We start from the raw sequence: 21,730 nt of genomic DNA on the forward strand, positions 1-21,730 counted from the left end.
ATGAATCCTACTTGGTCATGGTGTATGATCCTTCTGATGTACTGCTGGATCCGATTTGCTAAGATTTTGTTGAGGATTTTGGCATCTATGTTCATGAGGGATATTGGCCTGTAATTCTCTTTCATTGTGATGTCTTTACCTGGTTTTGGTATTAGGGTGATGCTGGCTTCATAGAATGAGCTTGGAAGCGTTCCTTCCTCTTGAATTTTTTGTAGTAGTCTGAGGAGGGTAGGTTTTAGTTCTTCCTTGAATGTTTGGTAGAACTCCCCTGTGAAGCCATCTGGCCCTGGGCTTTTGTTTGCTGGAAGCTTTCTGATGACTGCTTCAATTTCTTCCATAGTTATTGGCCTATTGAGGTTTTTAGATTCTTCCTGATTGAGTTTTGGAATGTTGTATTTTTCTAGGAATTTGTCCATTTCCTCCAGGTTGTCCAGTTTGTTGGAGTAGAGTTGCTCGTAGTATTGTTTAACAATCATTTGTATTTCTGTGGGGTCTGTTGTTATTTCGCCTCTATCATTTCTGATTTGGTTTATTTGGGACCTCTCTCTTTGCTTCTTGGTGAGCCTGGCTAGGGGTTTGTCAATCTTGTTTATCCTTTCAAAGAACCAGCTCTTGGTTTCATTGATTTTCTGTATTGTTTTTTTGGTCTCTATTTCATTGATTTCTGCTCTAATCTTTATTATCTCCTTCCTTCTGCTCACTCTGGGGTTTTCTTGTTGCTCTCTTTCTAATTCTTTGAGTTGTAGAGTTAGATGATTGACTACCATTTTTTCTTGTTTTTTGAGATAGGCCTGTAGAGCTATAAACTTCCCTCTCAGGACTGCTTTCATTGTGTCCCAGAGGTTTTGGATTGTTGTGTTTTCATTGTCATTAGTGTCCAGGATGTTTTTAATTTCTTCTTTGATGTCATCGGTAACCCAATCAATATTTAATAACATGCTATTCAGCTTCCAAGTGTTTGAGTATTTTGGGTTGTTTTTATTGTAGTTTATTTCTAACATTATGCCATCGTGGTCTGTGAAGAAGCTTTTTATGATTTCAATCTTCTTGAATTTGTGGAGACTTTGCTTGCGACCCAATATGTGGTCTATTTTTGAATATGTCCCATGAGCACCTGAGAGGAATGTATATTCCGCAGCTGTGGGGTGAAGTGTTCTGAAGATGTCAATTAAGTCCATCTGATCTAGTGAGTCATTTAGGATTGCTGTTTCTTTGCTGAGTTTTTGTCTAGCGGATTTATCCAGTGATGTCAGTGGTGTATTAAAGTCCCCTACTATGATTGTATTGTTGTCGATCTCTCCCCTGATATCTTCCAGAAGTTTTCTTATGTATGTGGGTGCTCCTGCATTGGGTGCATATATGTTTACCAGGGTTATATCTTCTTGTTGTATTGATCCCTTTAGTATTATGAAGTGGCCTTCCTTATCTCTGGTTATGGCCTTCACTTTGAGATGTACTTTGTCAGATATAAGTATTGCTACCCCAGCTTTCTTTTCCTTTCCATTTGCGTGAAAGATATTTTTCCATCCCTTCACTTTCAGTCTGTGTGAGTCCCTTCTAATGAGGTGGGTCTCTTGTAGACAGCAGATGTATGGGTCATGTTTTTTTATCCATTCAGCCACTCGATGTCTTTTGGTTGGAGCATTTAGTCCATTTACATTTAAAGTTATTATTGAAAGGTATTTGTTTGTAGCCATTTCTTTTTGTGTGTGTGTGTGTGGCTGTTTTCTTTCTGAGCTTGATATTTCTTCTTTTTACACCAGTCCCTTTAGCATTTCTTGCATGGCTGGCTTGGTGGTGATAAACTCCCTTAGCCCTTTTTTGTCTGTGAAGCTTCTTATTTCCCCTTCAATTTTGAATGATAGCCTTGCTGGATAGAGTATTCTTGGATTCAGTCCTTTGCTTTGCATCACTTTGTAGATTTCCGTCCATTCTTTTCTGGCCTGATGTGTTTCTGTTGAGAAATCATTTGATAATCTAATGGGAGATCCCTTGTATGTTACTTTCCGTCTCTCTCTTGCAGCCTGTAAGATTCTCTCTTTATCCTGAACATTTGCCATGGTAATTATGATGTGTCTTGGTGTGGGTCTTTTCGGGTTCACCTTGTTTGGGACTCTCTGGGCTTGTGTGACTTTTTTCTTCCCCACCTCAGGGAAGTTTTCTGATATTATTTCTTCGAATAGGTTTTCTAATCCATGTTCATCTTTCTGTTGTTCTGGCACCCCTATTATTCGTATGTTGTTTCGTTTCATGTTGTCCCAAAGCTCCCTTAGGCTCTCCTCCTGTCTTTTAATTTTTTTCTCCATTTGCCGTACAGTTTGAGTGTGTTTTGCTTCCTTGTCTTCTAATTCACTAATTCGGTCCTCCGCTTCTCCCAGTCTACTGTTGATACTTTCAATGGAGTTTTTTATTGAAGCTATGTCACTCTTCATTTCTTCTTGGGACTTACTTAAGTTGTTGATTTTTTCATCTGTTTCTTCTAGCTTCTTGCATAAGTAGTTGAGTTTTTCATCTGTTTCTTCTTGCTTCTTGAACATGTGGTGCATGTACTCTAGGAACCTTATTCTGAATTCTTTTTCCGTCATGTTGCATATCTCTGTCTCACTTAGCTGCTTTTCTGGCGAGTCCTCCTTTTCTTTCCTTTGGGGGTTTCTTTGCCTACCCATGTTTGATCTCGCTGACATATGTAGATGTTGAGGTGTTCAGTGGCTGCTCCCTGGGTGGCAGGGGCTCCTTGGGTTGTGGTTGCTGCTCAGACGGTTGCGGTAGCAGCTGCTTTCCAGTTGGCAGCAGCTCCTCTGGTGGGTGTTGTTCACAGCTGTGTTGGCTCTTCTGGCTGGTGGGGGGAGGCTTCACGTACAGTTGCTGTTCCACAGACAGAGGGTGTGGTGATCAGGAGGCTGTGGTGATCAGGAGGCTGCGGTGATCAGGGGGCTGCTGTTGCTTGGATCTGCTGCGTTGATTTAAAGGCACAAAATACAACAGAGCAAGGCACAACGTACCAGGCACTGAACACAAGTATATTCACAATATTAATAACTCCAAATAAAGGTGACCACCCGAATTAAGAGAATTAGGGGATAAGGGAGAAAGAAGAGAAGAAGATAAAAGAGAGAACAGAAAAGAAAAATAAGAAAAAAACAAACAAAAAAGGAGTGCACAAATAGAATTGGGAAAAAAGAGGGGGGAAAAAAAGAGAGCGAAAAAAGAGAATGAAGTAGAAGTGGGGAAGAGACTCCCCGTATGAGGAGCAAACTCCAATAGAACTGCCACTAATCTCAACAAATTCCAGCAACAGATCCCTGGAGATGAATGCAAACTACAAACCACCAATAATATCCAGAGGGGAAAGGGAAAACAGAAGCACAAAAATAACTGGGGTGGGGTGGGGGAGGGAAGGGAAAAACCAGCAGAAAAAAAAAAGAAAAAGAAAAAGAAAAACAACCTCACAACCAGTCCTAAAAAAGAAGAAAAAACACAAAACAAAACAAACAAACAAATTAAAAAAAAAAAAAAAAAAAAAAAAGCCCAATATATTCAACAATCAAGAAAACAATAGAAAGATAAGAGAGAAAAAAAATGGTTGGAAAGTGAAGAAGGATAAAGAATAGGTGTATAAGGATTTAGAGCAGTAGATTGGAAATAGGATATATAAGTAGGGTGGAATTAGACAGGGGGTAAAAAGAGGGAATTGGGAAAGTCTGGAGCAGGAATAGGGTAAGAGAAACAGGACACCAAAAGGGGAAAAGTAAGGAAGAGGGTTTTAGCAAAGAGGTGGAATTGAGATAGGGAAAATTAATGCTAAAGGAACGATGAAAATAGAATGGAGAACACTAATCCCAAAAGAAAATAAAGAGAAAATAAAATGGCACTTTAAAAAATGGTAAAATGGTAGGAGTAATAATACTGGTTAAAAATAAAAATGTGGTAATTGAAAGGGTAAAATCAGGTGATGGAAAAAGAAGAAAAAGAGAAAAAAAAAATTGGTTTCTTAGTAAAAAGGTGAAAAAATTAAAAAGAAAAAGAAAAAGAAAAAATTTGCAGTAGTGATGGTCTTTCGGTTCTTCTACTCTTCAGCCTGGTTCGCCTTAGTCCTGCCAGGTATTTAGGAGAGTGTTGAGTTTGCCTGCATTACACTGTTCCTCCGTGTTGTAAATCACAGTCCTGATTTTAAAGCAGGCCGTATTTGTGATCCAGTCTGCCTTAATTTGTATTCCCCTAAGAGTCAGTTTGTGGCTCAACCTCTGGGTGGCAGTGTTTTTGGGTTGGCCTCTGAGGCTATACAGCTTCTCTATCCTTTTTTAATCCTTACCCTGCTCTGTGTTGTTGGTGGGACTGAAAATCCCTCTATAGGCCAGACCCTGGTAACTCCCAGGGACTAATCAGCTTGTTTTAGTCCTTTATCTCATACAGGGTGGAATCTGGGTGTGGCTGTGCTCCTTGCCTGGGGGGCTGGGGGGAGGAGTTCCACCCTCTGGAGGAATGGCTGCCCCAGTCCTGGGCCCAGGGGTGTCTCAGCACTCAATTCGCTGCCACCTCCTCCGGCTCCCCCTCTTTCCTCAGCCTCTCCCCAGATTCCCCTCGTCTGCACCTTCACCCTCTCTTCAGCACAGGTGAGTGTCTGTATCCGAACTGTCCTATGAGCAGGGTTCAGTGAAAACAAAGAAACAGACAAACGCCGGCCGGCCGCGGAAACGCTCCTCTCTTACCGGTCTGGGAAACGCTCCTCTTACCAGCACTGCATGGTCTGGGAAACGCTCCTCTCTTATGGGCACTGCATGGTCTGATCAGTTCCTCAGGATGCCCCCTTTAGTCTCAGTTCTCCGCAATCACAAAATCCAAATCTCAAATCTCCTGGCGCCAGCAAACCCGCGGAACTCCTTACCCTGGTCAGGGTCTGTGTCTGTCCCAAGAGACGCGGCTGTCTGCCATGCGGTCTCCCTCCGACCCTCTGGGCTCAGGTCTGGCAAACTTTCCTGCCCAGATCCCTGGTTTTTAACCTTTCCAGGGGAGGTCTGCCCTTCCAGGCTGCAAGCCGTCTCACCAGCTGAGTAAATTTGCCAATTCGGGGTGGGTGTTATTAGTTTCAGCTGCTTACTCTGTTTGCTCCGGGACAAGACCTGGGACGCGTCTGCCTATATCGCCGCCATCTTGCTTCCTCGACATTAGTTTTCAATAGTTTCATTATCATGTGGCTGACATGGGTTAGTTTGAGTTTTACCTGTTTGGAATGTTCTCAGCTTCTTAAATCTGTAACTGTATGCCTTTGTATTTAGAAGCTTTCAACTATATTTCTTCAAATTTTTTTTTCCTGTTCCACACTTGGTCTCCTTTCCTTCTAGAAGCCTTAAGCTATAAATATTAAACTTTTTAAATTTTTCCCATTGGTGTCTAAGGCTCTGTAAATTTTTGCCATCTTTTTTAAAAGTATTATTATTTTTCCCTCTTTTGTTTAAATTGTCAAACTTCAACTTCAATGATATTTTCCCCCAGTATGTTCATTATGCTAATTGAGCTCACCCAGTGAATTTCTTATTGTGGTTATTGTATATTGCAGTTCAAATATTTCCACTTTATTTATCTTTGTACATTTTATTTTACTGCTTTAAACTGTCTATTTTCACTTTCCTTACTTCTTGGAGAATGGATGCAATAGCTGCTTTAATGTTTTTATCTATAGCATAAAACATGTGCATTATTTTGGATTTGAATTTTTTTTTATTTTATTTTACTTTTTATTTATTTTATTGTATTATCTTGTGAGTGAGACTTTTCTGATTCTTCCTGTGCTCAGTAAGTTTGGATTGTACCCTGGACATTTTGAATATTATGCCATAAGTATTTTGTTCTTGTTTGAATCCTAACATAAAATGCTGATTTTTATTTGCTTAATATATACAATATACCTTGTTGGCTCTGGCCTTCTCTGAAGGCTGAATTTCATTATGGACCTCAGTTTTTATTACCACTTTATTGAGGTATAATTGACACAAAAATGCTCTACAAATTTAATATATACAACTTTATGAGTTTGGAGATTAGCAAATGCCTATGAAACTATTACCACAATCTATGTCAAACCAATATCCATTACCTTCATAAATCTCCTCCTGCCCTCTGTGTGTGTGTGTGTGTGTGAGATAAGAGCCCTTAATATAGGTTCTACTCTCTTAGAAAAATTTTCAGAGTACTAGAGGCCCAATGCACGAATTCGTGCATGGGTGGGGTCCTTCTGCCTGGCCGATCTGAGCTGGCCGGCTGGGAGGAGGGACCATGGGAGGTTGGCTGTGAGAGCACACTGACCACCAGGGGGCAGCTCCTGTATTGAGCATCTGCCCCCCTGGTGGTCAGTGCACATCATAGCTACTGGCTAGTCATCCAGTTGTAACGGTTGCGTAGGCTTTTATATATATAGATAATATATTATTAACTATAGGCACTATAGTATATGGAAGATCTCTAGGACTTATTCATCTTGTATAACTTTGTAGCTTTAAAAAAATGTTTTAGTGCCATTTGGAACTATCTCACATACACACCTCTCAGTGGGAAGTCTGTTCCTGGATGGTGGTGATTTTGTTTTTTTCTATAGTTCTGTTATCCGGAGCGGAGCAGGTCTCATCTCCCCCTGTTACTGCCTGGGGCAAAGTTCTTATGATATCCTGAGAAAAGCAATTTTCTGGGACTCACATGGGAGGATGTGATATGATAGAAAGCTTTATTTCCATGGAATTACACCCCTGGGTTTCCAAAGTCCCATTTTCCTTAGTTCAGTCTTAGAAGAAGTGTAGCTGGGGTGTCAGTAGAGCTAAAATCAGAGCCAGTGTCCAGAGTTTCTATTCCACGTTGGAGCCAGGTCCAGTCCAGCATCAGGCTAGCAGTGGTCCAGTAGTCAATTGTGTGTGGGCCATATGGGCAATGCAAGAAAGCCAAGGAAGTTCGCTCCAAGCAACAAGAGTCCCAAGAGTTCTGAAAGCACAAGAGCTCGGGCTCCTTCGTTCAGTGGATTATGTGTTTCATATTGTCCTGTGCTTGTAGTGGCCGTGCTTATTCTGGCCAACCATCTCTGCTCCCAGGTGTGATTGACAAGCAAGTACTTTTCCTATGTCACCCCCATTTCATGGGGCATGCATCTATCTCCCCTATGTGGTTCTCTCCCCCAGTGTTTAGCAGGGAACATGCCTATAATGTCTGGCCTTTCTTTTGTTTCTTTCCTGTTATTAGTAACTAGTTAATTACGATGGTATCAGTTCAGTTTTAAAAATCATTGGTATTCTGTTTAGGGAAAGGTCTATGTAAATGCATCTTGGGACTGAACCCAGGAAATGAAACAATTTTTAGAAATTCCATTCTGGAGTTCCTTCTTCTCTGCAATTGCCCTCATTCTTTCTGCTTCCCTAGGGCTTCATTTCCCTAACTTGCCTGCTCCGCCATACACTCTCTGTGACTGAGTCCACATCTAGAGCCAGCTATCAGGATAAAGAGCGAAGATAAGCAATGGGGCATCCATGCTCTTGGGACTATGGATCCTGTGGTGGGAGAGAAAGGTTCCCACCCCTCTGAGTCTAAGGCCACCACTGCACTGGCACCAACACCACACAGCAGTCACTGCCGGCTGAGATGAGACAGGACAACAAACACACACACATAAAATAAACAAATAAGCAAAAAAACAAAAGAAAAAGAAAGGAAGACAAATAGAAATCTAACCCACTGTGGCTGACTCTGTGACTCTGTGATTTTCTCTTTTCTTGTTTACTGGACCAGAAAATGAATACTTCCCTTGGAGCCTTTTCTTTCTGTGCACTCCTGTGTTTGGGTTGTCATTCAGTCTTAGCGAAATAATACCAAAGGCAAAAAATAAACAAAATGGCAATTTTACCACTGGTTTGGTGTAATTACAAAGTCTAGTCTTCTTTTGTAATCAGCCTACCAACATATAAATACTTTGGTGAAAAAATTTTGTCTGATCATAGCACCAAGGAAAGTTGTGATTCATGTAAGTAATTTCAAATTTTTAACTTTATAGATATAGTGAATTTTCTAAGTGATCTAATTACTTAGTTTCAGTTGGTATTAGAAAGCTTCGAATAAAATAATTTGACCTTTCCTGTGTTATCGGAGAAATGGATGGATGGTCTATCTCCATTGCTAGTGGGAGTGGGGTTCCTGAGGGTACCACTAGAATAAGTATTTTTGGAGGCCCCCACAGGAGGATGAGATGTGGTAGAAAGCTTTACTTTCATGTAATTACATTCCTTCAGGAAAGCTAGAAGCTTTACTGACCAAAATTTCCTTTCCCTGGTGGAGTGGGGTCCAGAAGAGCACCGGGCTAGTTGAAGTCCACTAGTCCGTTGTGTGCAGTCCGAATGTCCATGAGCCGTGTGGACAAATGCAGAAGCGTGAGGGCCCCACAAATCAGGATTCAACCAAGAGGAACCAAGAGAGTGCCAAGAGAGTAAACTTCTTTGTTTAGGGGATTAAATCTTCCAAATCTTCCTGTGCTCGCAGTGGCCACAACTATTCTGGCCAATGACCTGTTTCCAGGTGTGACTGACAGACAAGTACCTTCCCTATGTCACCCAGGCTTTATTGGGCATGCGTCTATTCTCCCCTATCTATTCCCTTCCCCCAGCGATCTGTGGGGAATAAAATGACGGCTTCCTGGCAAAGCTGCACAAATGGCATGCCTTTGCTACTTTTCTGTTATTCATAACTAGGTTTATTACAATGGTATCACTTGTACAATGTATACATGATTCAGAGCTGAATTTCTGTCTTCTTTATACCTCAGTCTTTTTTTAAAAAATATGTTTTATTGATTTCTTACAGAGAGGGAGGGAGAGAGATAGAGAGTCAGAAACATCGATGAGAGAGAAACATCGATCAGCTGCCTCCTGCACATCTCCTACTGAGGATGTGCCTGCAACCCAGGTACATGCCCTTGACCGGAATCGAACCTGGGACCCTTCAGTCTGCAGGCCGACGCTCTATCCATTGAGCCAAATTGGTTTCGGCATATACCTCAGTCTTTTTAAAAAATTTTCTTTACCTCCTTTAGTTAAACAATATTTATCTTATTATAGTATCTATATGTTTTTTAAGCTTCTTTACACAAACAGGATAAAGATAACAAAGTTTTTCTTACCACTTTGTGGCAGACACAGAACTCTGCTGCTCATATCCCTCCTAAAGAAAAGCCTGGCTAGCTACATATGAGGGATGTGATTAGCTGACAACTTCCACCTGGGAGCTCCCACCTTCGATTTGAGTTAATTCTATTTACTTCTTAGGGAAATACCCAACCAGGCTGGGGTACAAGAGCCTGAACAATTTAGTCAAGTGAGAACTAATGTTAACAGAAAAGAAAATGTATTTAGAAAAGCTAATATATCTAAAATTCTAGGAGCAGATAAAATAAAACTAAAAGAAGAGCACTAGTTAATTATTAATGAAAGTTTCCCTGAGTTGAAAAAACTAAATCTAAAATCGAAAGAGTCAGAGAATTCAGAATGAATTGATCAGAAAGAAATTAAAAGCAAAACCAAATGAAACACTAATCCTAGCATATCCTGGTAAAATTAATGAAATCTAATCACAAAGAGAAAAAATAGCTACATGCTTTCAGGCATAACACACTTGTTAGTAACTTGTATATAATATTTGCCTGGTATTTTAAGTTTGACAATTATTAAGTAATATTCAGAGATGACTGAGAGGAAATGATTGCAACCGATTTATCCACTATCCCACAGAGGTAACTGTGGTCAAGATGAAAGAAAAATTAACACAGATATGCAACAATTTGGAGATACCACACAAACACTACATCTGAGGAAAACACTAGAAACATAATTTTAATCAGAAGATTAAAGAGAAAAGCAAAGTATAGAAAATAAATGACAAACATAAATGGGTGCCTATATTAAATAGTTATATCTAATAACATTTCATATCTAACATATATGTAGATAGATTTAATTCTCCTATAATGCAATCTCAGATTGGGTTAGTGCAAAAAATATTGTTTCCAAAACAATGACATATTTAGAACAAGAGATAAAGTAAGGTTTGATAATTTTCAATAGAAATACACACAAAAACAAAAAGCACAAATATAGAAATGTTCATATTAGATACTAAAAATTGAAAATAAAGACCTAGTAGAGCACCATTAAGAAGATATAGATATCATAAACATGTCCTTAATTGATTCTACAGTAAAAAGATTAACATCATAATAGAGAGATAGAAGATAAAGAGAAATTAGGAGAGAGGGAAGAAGGGATAGAAAAAAGAAAAGAAAATGAGAAAATTAACTTTTCAAATAGACAATATACATAAATTATAGAAATATGTACTAGTATAAACTATTAGTAAAACAGCTCAACTTTTTTGCCCCAAGAAAAACTTAGAATGTTAAGATTTTATTGTCTATATAGGTTATTTATTATTATTATTTTAAATAAAGTTATTCATGATAACTAGAAAGTGTGTCAATAAACAACTACTTTTGGGAAGACATACTTTGACTCTGCAATCAAAGAATAAAATTAAACTACTACAATTCAAACTACTGAGAAATCAATGAAAAGAAATACCCTTATACTAACACATATGAAATGGAGTAAATGCTTTAGGAGAGGGAGTTTATAGCTATCTATAATTCATTAAAGAAGAAAAAAGTTGCAAAGAATGAGGAATTATCTTTTGAATTTAACCAACAAAACAACAAAAACATAAAGATATTAATTAGTGTTTTAGTAACATAAAATTGATAAGCTCTCAGCAATTTAATACAATAAAAATGTAAGCAATATTAGACAGATTAAACTTTTTTATTTATTTGTTTTTAAAATATATTTTTATTGACTTCAGAGAGGAAGAGAGAGATAGAAACATCAATGATAGAGAATCATTGATCAGCTGCCTCCTGTATGCCCCACACTGGGGATCAAGCTCACAACCCAGGCATGTGCCCTAACCAGGAATTGAACCATGACCTCCTGGTTCACAGGTCTACGCTAAACCACTGAACAATGCCAGCTGGGCAGATTACTAGTAAACTCTTTGAAACAAATTACTACTTTTGACTTTGTAAAGAAATAAATGTTTGATTGCCTAGAGCCATGAAATCATGAAAACTGATCCAAGTAGAGGTAAAATTTGACTGATTATGTTAAAAAATATTAAGATGGTTAATTTATATTGATAAATAATTTGTACTTGGATAATGCAGAATTTCACCTAACTTTTAAAAAATAGTTCAATAATATTTAAATTATCATAATCCATAGAAAAACATAGCAAATCAAAGCCATACAAGTCTGAAACACACCAAATGATGGAAGGTCATGAAGTAATGAGCTCATGTTATTGGTGGCAGTGTAAATGGTACACCCATTTTGGAAAAATGTCTTGGAATTGCTTATAAAATTAAAACTATATCTATCTTATGACCCTGTGATTCCAATCCTAAGTATTTACTCAAGAAAAATGAAAACATGTGTCCACAAAATACATGTACAAGAATGTTGATAGCAGCTTTATTCATATTAACTCCAAACTGGAAAAATTCCATATGCCTATCAGTAGGAAGATGAATATATATATTTTGGTATGTTAATAAAATGGAACACTACATAGAAATAAGAAACTACTGGTGTATGCAACCCCATGGGTTAAACTCAAAATCCTTATGCTGAGTGAAAGAAGCCTTAAACAGAAGAGGAATATTGTTTGATTCCATTTTTATGACATCAATGAATAAGCAAATCTCAATTATGGTTGAAAAAAATTAGAGTAGCTATTGTTTCCATGCATGTAGGACAAAAGTTGATTGTATAGGGCATTAGAGAAACTCCTGGGATGATGGTAATATTCTACATTTTGGTAACATTATGGATTATATAGGTATATGCATTTGTCAAACAATAGCAAAAACACAGTTAATGTTATAGTATTTTATTTAGAACAAAAGAGTTCATATGATTAATATTACTATTTACCCTTAAAATTTTATGAAATATATATTAAGAATGTTTCTCCCAAACTTTTATAATTATAGCAATCACTTAGGTTACTTACTAAAAATATGGATTCCATGTGTCCTTTTACAGAATATTCTGATTCACTGGACCTGGATCACAATTCATCATTTTTATGTCATAGATAATAATTTTAATTTGGGCAATGCTGCTTTAAGAAATACACATCATTTGCTTCCATGCTATCAGCCAAAATTTCAAGTCTCACTGACCTCTACCAATTGTTGCCACAGGAATATATATTTGCCATTTTTATTTCCTTTATCACTGATATTCCAAATTAATTTTCCTAATAATGATGATTATAAAATGTGTGGCTTAGCATGGTATTTCTTTAAAAAAAATAAAACACTAGCTTCTCTTCTTAGAAAAAAATATGATATTGGAGAAAAATGAACTATGATTTTTAGAAATTGTTTTAGAATCTTTCGGAAGACATATTTTTCACATTACTATGCAATTAGAAATAAACTTTGATGTTATTAAATCCAGAATTTGGTAAACTCTACTTAACAATCAGGTGGCTTTAATTCATCTGAACATTTTCCTTAACCATAATAAAGAGACACTAGTGCCCTAGCTGGTTTGGCTCAGTGGATAGAGTGTCGGCCTGTGGACTGAAGGATCCCCAGTTTGATTCCAGTCAAGGGCACATGCTCAGGTTGAGGGCTTGATCCCCTGTAGGGGGCGTGCAGGAGGTAGCCTATCAATGATTATCTGTCATCATTGATGATTCTATCTTTCTCTCCCTCTCCCTTCCTCTCTGAAATCAATAAAGATATATTTAAAAATCCTATATAATAAAAGAGAAACATGCAAATTAGCCACCCCTCTGCTATGCTCAAGCCACGCCCACCAGCCAATTGGAGTGATATGCAAATTAACCTGACAAAGATCACGGGCCTGTGGGCAGCATGCACATGCACAGGCGCCAAGCTGCTGGTGACAGGAGTCCCTCACCGCCCCGCCCTGGCCGATCTGGGCCAGTGAGCAGCACGCACAGGGGCGGACTAGCCAGGGCTGGGCGGGGCAGGACGCCTGGCTTTCGCCCGTCCCTGTCACTCTGGGCAGGTGAGCAGCGCAAGCTGGCGCCCTGCCCTGCCCAGGCTGCTCCGGGCTGGCCTGTGGGCAGCTTGTGGAGAGCCTCTGGGCAGGGGAGGCAGGCCGGTGGAGGTGGCTTGTACTCCCCACATGGCTGCCCTGAGCATGCCAAGCAGATCCTGCAGGTGAGCTGAAGTAGTGCCTGCAGGCCAACAGCACCTAGGAATGGCTGTGCAAATCCCGCCTCCTGGCCCAGAAGTTGCAGGATCCCAGGGAGAGCCACCGTGGTGGGCCAGATTGACATCCTCCTGGCCACACCACGGGGGTTTATGGATCTGCAAAGCCACAGGCCTCTGGTGCTCACATCCTCTCCTCCCTCCCTTGCATGTGAACATCCCTCAGCACACTGTCAACCTCATGTGCCTGCAACAGTCACAGACCAAGGCTCGCACAAGTTCCTCCGCCCCTTCCCCCCACTTCCATCAACCCCAGCATGCCTAAGTCCCCCACAGGATGTGCACATGTCCCCTCCAACATGCTCACGTCCTTTGGAGAGTGTCTGGGTGTTCTGGGTGCTGAGTGTGGGCGCCTGTGAGATGACAGTGAGAGGGCGAAGTGGTGATGCCCTGTTCCCACGGAGGCCAGTGCAGCGACAAGGTCACCTCTGTGGGGCTAATGCAGGTGCTGAGGTGGGAGCAGGTGCAGACAGACACACCTGGTGGGCACGGTCGGCCCTTGGGCCCTCGCTGAGGTGCCTTCAGTCAGCGTTCAAGATCAAGAACCCAGAGGCGGCGAGGAATTACATCCTCTCAGTGAAACAGTGGGATAGTCGAAGGAGGAATGTGCACTTTGGGTGCCAGAACCCATGAGCAAAGGCTGCCCTGACTGAGCCTCGCTTGCTTGGGGCCTAGCGCCCTCCGGCAAAGGGTGACAGAACATGCTTTTCCAAGTTAATGAGAGAAACCATTGATTCTCCCGCTGCCCACGAAGGTGGAAAGTGAAGTGGGGAGACATGTGGAGAGTGAGAAAGGTTCCCTGCCTGGGGGTTCCAAATCTGCTGTTGGTTCCTTTCACTACTGACTAGAGATATACAGGGTGTCTCCCCAAAATGTATACACCCTTTGAATACCTACTAATTCCAATGGTTTTAAGCATGAGAAGAAAGAAACAACAATGGAGCTGTCATCTGTTAAAAGTGTGGGCACAAACAGGTAGTCGGACATTCCCCGAGGGGTCCCGAATTGGAGAGGGTACATGCCAGACTGAGGGGCCCCTTTTCTCCCCCACCCCAGTGCACGAATTTTGTGCACCAGGCTACTAGTAAATAAATAGACACTAGAAGTATTTACCTATTAGTTTGACACTGCATGAGAAATTCTGTGAAAGGATCATTTTGCAAACAATGAGTGACTCACAAGTATTAGTTGGATTGTTTGGGAATTTAGAAAAAAATATATTATAATTTTGGATAGTAATGCAATAGAGTTAAACAGAATGTATTTAGAATATAAATGTTGTAAGCAGATATGCTTAGCTAGGGTAATCTGACAAACTTGACTATAAAGGTTTTACCTTTGCTATTTTTCTTTCACAAGTTTGAGTCAGTGTGCGTGTATGTGTGTGTGAGTTTGGGCATTAATTAGTTCTTTCTTATAGTTTGGACTAGTTCTTTCTTACAGTTTACATGTGTTCATTGAATAAGGGAGAGAGAAGGGAATGCATTTGTTGAAATTGCCCGCACTGTGATGCATATGCTCTGCTGTTTTTCACATTCACACTCAGCTTGCTTCAACATGTTTTGATTGAACTTGCCTCAACCTCAGGACTCCAAATGCCCTGTGACTTTTCATCCAGACACAAGAAAGCTGGGAGTTGTCAGGAACACCTGGATGTGTGCATTGCTTTTCTAATAACATCAAGTGTGTAAGTGGGAGCAGAGCTCACTTATTTATTATTGTACATCATATACACATAAAAATAATCTTTTTGGATGAAAGACAGAATCGACTAGGTTATGTTTTTTTATTAGAAAGAATTTATTGCTGCTAATAGAATATAAATTTTCTGAATACAGACCTTTTGTAACAACCATGAAAACAATGTTTCTGGAGCAAATAAAATATTTCCTTTATGTTTAATTTCTGCTATGCTGGTATTTTTAAAAATCTCATTTTTAATTTGTTATAATTTTTTAAAATCCTACATCAAAAAGTTATGAGCCCAAAGGTAAAGCTTTCTATAAAACTATATTTATTTGCTCAAAGAAGTAATATAGCCAGTTGGATATTTTTTATTTACATACCAATTAATCTATTTTCAAAGCATTAGTTTTTGAGAAATTCAGATGGACTCATTCCACCATCTCAGTTGAAAAACAATTATTAATAAAGGGCAGATTACAAGGAAATCGTTCCTTTTTTATTTCAATCTGGTCCATCACTAATGAATAATTATGTTGACTTTTTTGGTGATTTATTTGTATTTTTTTGATTTCAGAGAGGAAAGGGGAGGTAGAGAAATAGAAACATCAATAATAAAAGAGAACCATTGATTGGCTGCCTCCTGTACTCTCCCTACTGGGGATCAAGCCCACAACCCGGGCATGTGCCCTGACCAGGAATCAAACTCTTACCTCCTGGTTCATAGATCAGTACTCAAGCACTGAGCTAGCCTGGCGGGGCTTATGTTGACTTTCTATGTTGTGTTTCACAGTAACTGTTAATGAGAATCACACATGCCCTGTGAAGGCAATGGGCTGCAATGAAACAAAAACTGATTTTAATGTAAACCAAATCTTTTCTTCTAATGTTTTTCTTTTTTATTGATTTTTAGAGAGGAAGGGAGAAGAAGAGAGAAGAAAGAAGCATAAATGTGAGAGAGAAACGTGGATCTGTTGCTTCCCAGACATGCCCCGAGTGCTCCTACAAAGGGAATGGACCCTCCACCTGGTATGCACCCTCACCTGGAGTTGAACCTGCAACCTTTTGGTGCATGGGAAGATACTGTAATCAACTGAGCCACTGCCGCTAGGGCTAATTTAAAACAAATTATTGTATAAGGATATAAATTCTCAACCGCTCAATACCTGCTTATTTATCTGAAATAGTTCTAAACATATATAAAAACTTGAGATTAAAATATTTTTAAAAGGATTGAGTAGTATAAATTGAAACAATGCCTTTTTAAAAATTTTCAAGAGAAAAACAACAGAGGTGGCCCTGACCAGTTTGGCTCAGTGGATAGAACATCGGCCTGCGGACTGAAGGGTCCCAGGTTCGATTCCAGTCAGGGGCATGTACCTTGGTTGCGGGCACATCCCCAGTAGGGGGTGTGCAGGAGGCAGCTGATCCATGTTCCTCTCTCATCGATGTTTCTGACTCTCTATCCCTCTCCCCTCCTCTCTGTAAAAATTCAATAAAATATATTTTTTTTAAAAAAGAAAAACAACAGAGGTGAAAAATCACATACATTTTTACTATTTGCCTTTACATAATTCCCAAATTTGTCCACACCCTATCTTATTGTTATCTTATTTTTCAGTTGACTACGCATACTGAGAAGTGTCAAGGTGTTTATTGTTATCACAGTCATTCATAATTCAAGAAAGCCCCTTTTGTCATTTTAACTTTCAGGGTTTTCCTATTCTTTGAATCTTCTATAAAAGTAATAGGTTAAAGTGATATAGTAAAAGCAAACAATTTTTTGAGTACCTTTGTGTGCATATCATTGAATCTTGGGGATGTAAATACATTTAAGTTATTTAAGGATTCCCTACATTTCTTTTTCCTTGTTTTCTTTTGGCTTACAATCTTTTCTACCTTGCTGGGATATATTCAAGTTATCTTATCACACATGATGTATTTTTGTAAATAAATGTAAGCTATTAAGTTTTTATATCATTATGCTACCTTTTGTTGTTAAAATTCACAATCAAGGGAACAAAATAGAGTTGGTATTCTCTAAATAATTCTGATTCTATAGAGTTTAAAGTACGGAGTTTGTAGAATCTTGAGATTTGCCTCTCCGTTTAATTTAATCGTCTCCTTTTGTTTGTCTTCTCATTAGCCATGCTGATTATTCATAAGCATTTTTTTCCTTCCACAAAAACATTCTGGAACAAAAAAACTTAAAACAATGAAACAGGTCTCTTTCCAACACCATTTATTCCCCCTATACCAACTTCAACCTCCTCCTAACTCCTTTTTCCTCTGGTAATCACCATATTGTTGTCTGTGTCTATGAGGTATATTTTTGCATAATCCCTTCACCCTTTTCACCTAGTTCTCCAACCCCCTTCCCCTCAACAGCTGTCAGGTTATTCTCTGTAATTATTAGTTTATTTATATTTTGTTTGTCAGTTCATTTTATCCTTTACTCCACATATAAGTGAAATCATATGGTATTTTTTCTTACTCTGACTGGCTTATTTCGCTTAGCATAATAATCTCCAGGTCAATCCATGATGTCCCAAAAGGTAAGATATTCTTCTTTTTTTATGGACAAGTAATATTGCACAACAGCTTTTTGGTCCACTCCTTTACTGATAAGCAATTAGGCTGCTTCCAAATTTTGGCTATTGTAAGTAACATAGAAACAAACATAAGGATCCATATATTCTTTCAAATTACTGTTTCAGGTTTCTTTGAGTATATTCTTATAAGTAAAATTGCTGGGTCATAAATCAGTACTATTTTTAATCTTTTGAGGAAACTCCATACTGTTTTCCATAGTGGCTGCACCAATATGCATTCCAACAACAATACATGATGGCTCTGGTTTCTCCAATCCTCACCAGCACTTTTCTTTGTTGATTTATTGATAATAGCCGTTCTCACAGATGTGAAGTGATGTCTCATTGTGGTTTTAATTTGCATTTCTCTGATGGTTAGTGACATTGATCATCTTTTTATGTTTATTTACCATATATTTATTGGCCAACTATATGTCCTCTTTGGAAAAGTTTCTATTCAGGTCATTTACCCATTTTTTAATTGGATTGTTTGCTTGTTTTGCTGTTGTTGTTAATCCTCTCCTGAGTATATTATTTTCCATTGAGTTTTAGAGAGACTGAAAGGAGGGAGGCAAGAGGGAGGAAGGGAGAGAGAGAAAGAGATTGAGAGTGAGAGAGAAATATCAATGTGGATGTGAGAGACTCATCTCTTGGTTGCCTCCCTGACAGGGGCCAGGGATTGAACCTGCAACCCAGGTATGTGCCCTTGACTGGGAATCAAACCCATGACCCTTCAGTGCACAGGTAGATGCACTAATTACTGAGCACACCAGCCAGGGCAGAATTTTTGTTGCTGTTGTTTTGTTTTGTTTTATATTAAGCTGTTATGAGTTTTGTTTTTATTTTATAAATTTTGAATATTAAGCCCTCATCAGATGTATCCTTGGTAAATACGTTCTCCCATTCAGTGGGTTGTCTCTATTTTTTTGATGATTCCCTTTACTGTGCAAAAACTTTTTAGTTTGATGTAGTCCCATTTGTTTATTTTTTGTTTCAGTTCCCTTGCCCAAGGTGATATGGCAGAAAAAATATTGCTGTGAGAAATGGCTGAGATTTTACTTCCTGTATGTTCTTCCAGAATTTCTATTGCTTCAAGTCTTACCTTCAAATTTTTAATCCATTTAGAGTTTATTCTTGTGTATGGTGAAAGAAGGCTGTCTACTTTTTTGTTTTGTTTTTTTTGCATATATCTGTCCAATTTTTCCATCACAAATTATTGAAGAAACTGTATTTACTTCATTGTATGTTTTTGTCTCCTTTGTCAAATACTAATAGACCATAAAGGTGTGCGTTTATTTCTGGGCTCTCTATTCTGTTTCATTGATCTCTATATTTATGCTAGGAGCATGCTATTTGATTACTATGGCCTTCTATATATATAAAAGTCTAAGTGACCAGACGACCAAATGACCGACTGACTGGTCGACTGGTTGCTATGATGTGCACTGACCACCAGGGGGCAGAGCTGCTCCCTGATGGTCAGTGCCCTCCCACAGCCAACCTCCCACAGCTGGCCAAAATCCCACATCCCCTTCCCCTGGCTGCACAGCCCCAATCGGCCCCAATAGGGCCGGCTGGCCAACGCCCTGCGGTCCCTGCCCCCTGCCGGACAACCTCCTGTGGTCCCTCCCCCTGGCTGGCCGGCCCTATGACCCTTACTGGGGAAGCTGGCCAACCTTCTGTGGCCCCTCCCTCCAGCCTGCTGGCCCCAATGGCCCTGATCACAGGGGCCGGTCATTTTCCCATGGTCCCTCCCCCACCCTGGCCAACCTTCTGAAGTCCCTCCAACCCACCCCTGACTGGCTGGCCAACCTCCCACAGCCCTGATTGGCCCCAATCACTGGCTTGGCTGAGGAACCCCACTCATGCACAAATTTGTGCACCAGGCCTCTAGTGTAGTATAGTTTCCTCCAACTTCGTTCTTCTTTCTCAATATTGTTGTGCCTATTTGGGTCTTTTGTAGTGCCATATAACATTTTGGAATATTTGTTCTAGTTCTGTGAAACACACTGTTGGTATCTTGATAGGAATTGTGGTGAATCTATAGATTGCTTTAGGTAGAATGGACATTTTTGTGATCATAGTTTTTATCCATAAACATGGTATATGCCTCCACTTATATGTGTCTTTTAAGTTTCTTTCTTCAATGTCTTATAATTTTACTAGAGGCCCGGTGCATGGATTCATGCACTGGTGGGGGGTCCCTCAGCCTGGCCTGTGCCCTCTTGCAATCAAGGACCCCTCGGGGGATGTAGTAACGCACAAAGCAGCAGGCAGCCGGGGAGGAACCTGAGCTTGGGCCAGGTGTCGTGTTGCTCCCACTCATCCCAGCCCCTCTGTGCCTGCCTGTGCCACTGCTCCATAGTGCTGCTGCGGAGGTGAGAGAGGCTCACACTGCTGCCTTGGCTCTCGCCAGCTGTGAGCCTGGCATCTGGTGCCCATCGATCAGCTGAGTGGCGCTCCAGCTGTGGGAGTGCTCTGACCACCAGGAGGCAGCTCCTGCGTTGAGCATCTGCTCCCTGGTGGTCAGTGTGTGTCATAGCGACTGGTCAAATGGTCAAATGGTCACTTAGGGGGATATATATATATATATATATATCTTTTACTACCTTAGTTAAATTTATTTCCAGGTATTTTTTATGTAAGTATAATGGGATTTTTGTTTTAGTTTCCATTTCTGATAGTTCATTATTGGTGTATAAATTGCAACTGATTTCTAGATATTAATTTTTTATATTGCTACTTTTTGGAATTAATTTATCAGTGCTAATTTTTTGGTGGAATCTTTAGGGTTCTTTGTATATTGTATAATGTCATCGGCAAATAATGACAAATTTATTTTTTCCTTTCTAGTTAGATTTAAGTGGCTAGGACTTCATGAACGATATTGAATAAGAGTGGTAAAAACATACATCCCTGTCTTGTTTCAGATCTTAAGGAAAATTATTTTAGTTTTGCCCATTGATATGATGTTGGCTGTGGGTTTCTCATATGTGGCCTAGTTATGTTGAAGTATATTCCTTCTATTACTACTTTGCTGAAAGTTTTTGTCATAAATGGGTGCTGGATTTTATCAAACGTTTTTTCTGCATCTGCTTATACATTCATGTGATTTTTATTCTTTATTTTATTTATGTGGTTTATCCTATTTATTGACTTATGTATATTGTACCAACTTTGTATACTCAGAATAAATCCCACTTGATCATGGTTTATGATCTTTTCAATGTATTGCTGGGTCTGATTTGAAAATATTTTTTGGGAATTTTAGCATCTATGTTCTTCAGGGATATTGGCCTATAATTTTCATTCTTTGTAGTTTCATTATCTGGTTTTGAAAGTAGGATAATGCCAGCCTCCTGAAATGAGCTCCTCTTGAATTTTTTGAAATAGTTTAACAAGGATAGTTGTTAGTTCTTTGTTGAAAGTTTAGTAAAATTCACCTGTGAAGCTATCCATTTCAGGACTTCTGTTTGTTGTAAGTTTTTAAATCACAATTTCATTAGTTGTCATCAGTCCATTCAGGTTTTCTGATTCTTCCTGAATCAGTTTTGGAAGAATGTATGCTTCTAAGAACTTATCCATTTAGTCCAATTTGCTGTTATATTTTTGTCCATAATATTTTCTTACAAACCTTTTTATTTTATGGTGCTTGTTGTCACTTCTCTTTCATTTCTGATTTTATTTGGATTTTCTCCTTTTTTCTTTATGAATCTGGAAAAAGGTTTGTCAATCTTGTTTGTCTTTTCAAAGGAAAATCTCTTGATTTCATTGATATATATATATTTTAGTTTCTATGTCATTTATCTCGTCTCTAATCATTATTATTTACTTCCTTCTACTTACTTTTATCTTTGTTTGTTGTTATTTTTCTAGTTCCTTTAGGTGTAAAGTTCCATTGTTTAATTGAGATTTTTCTTGCTTCTTGAAGTAAACCTGTATTACTATGAATTTTCCTCCTAGGACTGCTTTTGCTGTTATCTTTAGGTTTTGGGTTGCTTTGTGTTCATTTTCAGTTGTCCCACATTATCTTTAGATTTCTTCCTTGATTTCATTGTTTATCTATTCATTTTTAGTGACATTTTATTTAGCTCCCATGTATTAATGTGTTGTTTCTATTTCTCTTATAATT

Source organism: Myotis yumanensis, unplaced genomic scaffold, assembly GCF_028538775.1.
Source record: "Myotis yumanensis isolate MYYU_CA2020_CCGP unplaced genomic scaffold, mMyoYum1.0.hap1 SCAF_3, whole genome shotgun sequence".
In the NCBI taxonomy this organism is placed as follows: domain Eukaryota; kingdom Metazoa; phylum Chordata; class Mammalia; order Chiroptera; family Vespertilionidae; genus Myotis; species Myotis yumanensis.